This window comes from Mandrillus leucophaeus, unplaced genomic scaffold (assembly GCF_000951045.1).
Source record: "Mandrillus leucophaeus isolate KB7577 unplaced genomic scaffold, Mleu.le_1.0 Scaffold244, whole genome shotgun sequence".
Taxonomy (NCBI): domain Eukaryota; kingdom Metazoa; phylum Chordata; class Mammalia; order Primates; family Cercopithecidae; genus Mandrillus; species Mandrillus leucophaeus.
This window is the reverse complement of record NW_012102521.1, coordinates 1,713,007-1,717,629: the sequence shown is the minus strand read 5'-3', so window position 1 is coordinate 1,717,629 and position 4,623 is coordinate 1,713,007. Positions and strand designations below refer to the sequence as shown.

The window sequence follows — 4,623 nt, the reverse complement described above, 5'->3', positions numbered from 1 at the left end:
CGAGGTCAGGAGATCGAGACCATCCTGGCTAACACGGTGAAACCCCGTCTCTACTAAAAATACAAAAAATTAGCTGGGCGTGGTGGTGGGCACCTGTAATTCCAGCTACTCGGGAGGCTGAGGCCGGAGAATGGCGTGAACCCGGGAGGCGGAGCTTGCAGTGAGCTGAGATTGTGCCACTGCGCTCCAGCCTGGGCGATAGAGCGAGACTCTGTCTCAAAAAAAGAAAAAAGAAAATGCAGAAAGTGCAGTTGGCCCACCCTCAACCCTGCTGGCTGGGCAGAGTGAGAGATGCTTCCCCCACTGGGGTTCCTGGCTCAGGAATGGGGGTGCGGGGGGCCAACCTGCTGCTTCCCCGGTGAGTGCTGACCCCCGCTTTGCTTTCGCTTTGTGTCTGTGGATGTCCTGAAAGGGCTGTAAATGCAGATCTTCTCCAGGTTTTGGCTGATCTGTCTTCTTTGTGTTTACAGGTGCTGGCAAAACCCCGACTCTGGGTGGTGGCTTCCACGTGAATCTGGGGAAGGAGTCAAGAGCGCAGACCCTGCAGAACGGTATTTCCCACCATGGATGCCGCTGAGCTTGCGGCGGGTCCCAGAGATGGGGATGGTGGTGCTAGGGTGGGGGGCACTGACTCAGCCATGGACCTCATGGCCTGCCACTTTCTTGTCACCCTGCACGCCCAGCCCAGGCCGCCTTCCAGGAGGAATTGTGCCCTGAGTCCCCTCCTGGGTGTCCTGCAGGCTCTGCCAGGGCTGCTTGGAGAGAACCCAGTGGATCCCGCGGGGTGCACAGCCATTGCTTGCTGGTCTCAGTGAGATGGAGGCAGAAACAACACATTTGTAGCAGTTGCATATTGTAGTGACATTCTCATTGCGTTTTGTCAAAGTGCCAGTTCACCACAAACTGGAGAAATGTCTGCTGGTTTATTTTTCTTATGATTGAGTTGAAAAAGTTGTTTATGTATTTTAGGTACAAGTCTTTTATCGGATGTGTGATTTTATGTATTTTAGGTACAAGTCTTTCATCAGATAGGTGATTTATAGGACATTTTCAGCCATTCCGTGTGTTCTTTTCATTTTCTTTTGTCTTTTTATTTTTCGCTGGTATCCTTTGGAGCATGAATGTTTTAAATTCTGATAGTGTCCAGTTTACCTATTTAGTCTCTTGATGGCTATACTTTTGGTATCATAACTAACAAATGTTGCCTAATCCAGTCCAAATCGTGAAGATTTGTGCTTATGATTTTTTGGAGTTTTGTGCCTTCAGCTCTTACCTGTAGGTTTTGATCCATACTGAGTCAATGTTTGCAGGTGATACAAGGTAAGGGCCTGCCTTTGCTCTTGCACATGGAGACCCAGTTTTCTCAGGGTCGTGTGTTGAAAACACTGTATTTTCCCAGTTGGCATCCTCTTGGTGCCCTTGTTGAAAATCCATTGGCTGTAAACCTAAATGCTTATTTCTGGATCTTCAGTTTGGCTTAGTGACTGCGTGATGGTCCTGGCACCAGTTCCACGCTGTTCCGGACACCAAAGCTTTGCAGTCAGTTTTGAAATCCGGAACTGTGAGTCCTCTAACTGCTCTTTTTCAAAAGTGTTATGTTGCCTGTTTGAAGTCTCTATGAATTTTGGATCAGCTTGTCAGTTTCTGCCAAGAAGTCAGCGGGGATTTTGACGGGGGTTGTGTTAGTCTGTTGGTCATTTTGGGGAGCACCGCCGCCTAAACAGTGTTACATGTTCTGACACCTGAACACGGGATGTCTTTCCATTCATTTGGGTCGTCTTTAATTTGTTTCAACAATTTTAGTAGTTTTCAGAGTACAAGTTTTATACTCCTTTTGTTGAACGTATTCTCAGTTGATACATATTGATCTTGTATCTTGCAACCTGTCTGAACTCATTTTTTACTCTTAAGAGTTTTTTAGGCTGGGCGCGGTGGCTCACGCCTGTAATCCCAGGACTTAGGGAGGGCCGAGGCGGGCGGATCATGAGGTCAGGAGATCAAGACCATCCTGGCTAACACGGTGAAACCCCGTCTCTACTAAAAACACAAAAAATTAGCCGGGTGTGATGGCGGGTGCCTGTAGTCGCAGCTACTCAGGAGACTGAGGCAGGAGAATGGCGTGAACCCGTGATGCGGAGGTTGCGGTGAGCCGAGATTGTGCCACTGCACTCCAGCCTGGGCGACAGAGCGAGACTCCGTCTCAAAAAAAAAGAAAAAAAAAAGAGTTTTTTAGCGGGTCGCTTAGAATTTTATGTACAAGATCGTGTTATCTTTCCTTTCCAATCTAGTGCTTGTTTTTTGTTTGTTTACCACGTTGAATAGCAGTGGTGTGAACAGACATCCTCTTGTCCTTGATCCTGGGGAAGCATCCAGTCTTCACCGTTGAGTGTGAGTTGGCTGGGGGTCAGTCCAGGCAGGGATACTGTGTGCTAGGACCTCTTGGGCTTCACTGTTTCATTGAGTACACTCTCAGGAATGTGAGGACCACGTGAGGGATCCTTGTGATTGGTGCAGCCCTGTCCCGCAGCCTTGGTCTGCGTGCTGGAAGGCGGTTGGGACAGGTAGAACATCTCTGTGTGGACAGCACATCACCCTGGCCGTTTTCTCCTGTGCCATCTCCAGGAGGCTGGGCTCTTGAGCACTCGCCTCTGCTCCTGGCTGCTGCTGCCGACGGGTGGCCAGCACCGACACGCCTAGGCTGGCAGGGGTCGTTGAGCTTGCAGTGATCCCTCACAGCAGAGTGGATGGATTCTTACGCTTCCATCGTGCTTGTTTCCTTCCCCTGCCATGGACTTACTAGTAGAGGAGTACAGTCCGCGCCTTTCTTCCGGGCTGCCGGCATGATTCTTCTGCAGTAGAGAGCACCCTCTGTGTGAGTTCAGTCTTCTGAAATGCTTCGAGCCGTGCTCTGTGGCCCAGTGGAAGGCCAGTTTTGTGGAAGTGTGTGTGTGTTGGGCACTTGAATGCATTTCCTGCAGGAAGCCGGTACAGCGCAGCGCGTCCCTCCTTCTCCCCATTGGCTGGTTCTGTCTGTCACCGAGAGTGTGCATGAAGACCTGGCACGGTGACGGCATTTGTCCTGTCCTGCCTATAGTTTTGTCAGTTCACCGAGAGTGTGCATGAAGACCTGGCACAGTGACTGGATTTGTCCTCTGCTACCTATAGTTTTGTCAGTTTCAAGACTCTTACTGGCATGCACATTTACAGTTCCTCCGGGCGGAGGCTGGGCTGCACTGCCCAGGGGCCCTCCTGACCTTCAGGCTGCCTGGGTTGGGGCCCAGCTCTGCCTACTGCTTCTGGTGCCACCAGGCTATCTCCTTTTTTTCTTCTACTGACTTCGAGATTTTCTCCGTATGAAGAGCTTTGTTCTCCACAGAGAATATAGTTTGTATTTTCCCAAAAACGCGTGGTACCTTTTACTAGAGTTAGTCATGCCTCAGACCTAAACAAATTGCAAAGAGTCGTGTCCGTGCAGACACGTGCATTGCAATAAGATTGGAAACCAACAACAGAGAAAGAGAAATAGCTCATCTTACCTTTCAAAACCCTTTAAATACCTTTGGTTGAAGAAAAAAATGAAAATGGAACATACAGCCTCCCTAATTAGGGGTGAGTGTCAGTGAAGATTGTGGCCGTGCATGCCCAGGAGGCCCCGTGGACCCTACTCACTGTGTGGGGGAAGCTGCAGGGCCCCCACGCCTGTTGAATCTTACTGGGGATGGGTGGTTCTGGGGTACCCTATGCCGACCTTCGTACCTGGGCTCCTACCTGGGGATCTGCGGCCGCAGCCCGGGTACCTGCGGCAGGGGCCGTGCCCTGCTGCTGCCCACTCAATGAGCTCTCCCACCCACCTGCCCTGGGCCAGGCACTGCTCTTGCCTGAGTGGGGTGTGGGGCTAAGGGAGGCTGTCAGTCCAGCCCCTGTCCTATTTCCTGCGGACTTTCGCCAGAGTTGTCCCTTCTGCTGCCAGTCAGGCCCCCTGCTGTGGCAGTGATGCCCTTCTCTGCCCTAGGGGTTAGGCCCGCCATACCTCCTTGCTGTCGAGTGTCCTGGGAGTGGGTCTATGGGGCAGATCCTAACGTATTTTTCAGATACTTCTGGAGACAAGAGGGGATTTTGGCCCATTATTGTTGGCACATTTCTGAATCGTTGGGCTCTTCCTGCCTCTTATTTTGTAGTTCATATTTATCTTACCTTTTTTTGTTTGTTTGTTTGTTTGTTTTTTGAGACGGAGTCTTGCTCTGTCGCCCAGGCTGGAGTGCAGTGGCGTGATCTGGGCTCGCTGTAACCTCCGCCTCCTGGGTTCAAGCGACTCTCCTGCCTCAGCCTCCCGAGTAGCTGGAGTTACAAGTGCTCACCACCATGCCTGGCTAATTTTTGTATTTTTAGTAGAGACAGGGTTTAGCCATGTTGGCCAGGCTTATCTCGAACTACTGACCTCAGGTGATCCACCCGCCTCGGCCTCCCAAAGTGCTCGAATTGGAGGCGTGAGCCACCACACCCAGCCGTATTTATCTTACCTTTAAAAAACCCTTTACTGAGCAGTGGTTTGTAGTTCTCCTTGAAGAGGTCCTTTACATCCCGTGTAAGTTGGATTCCTAGGTATTTTATTCTCTTTGAAGC

The 4,623-nt window shown here is 50.7% G+C and overlaps 1 protein-coding gene across 1 annotated transcript in view; it reads left to right on the top strand.

Annotated features, from left to right (window-relative positions):
• The first annotated feature begins 476 nt into the window (after positions 1-476).
• The window catches only part of BRF1 (BRF1, RNA polymerase III transcription initiation factor 90 kDa subunit), a 75,967-nt gene continuing 71,820 nt past the window's right edge, over positions 477-4,623 (top strand). Inside the window, exon 1 of the mRNA XM_011982905.1 lies at positions 477-551. The gene's annotated coding sequence lies outside the window, so the exon portion shown is untranslated. The remainder of the gene's footprint in view (positions 552-4,623) is intronic.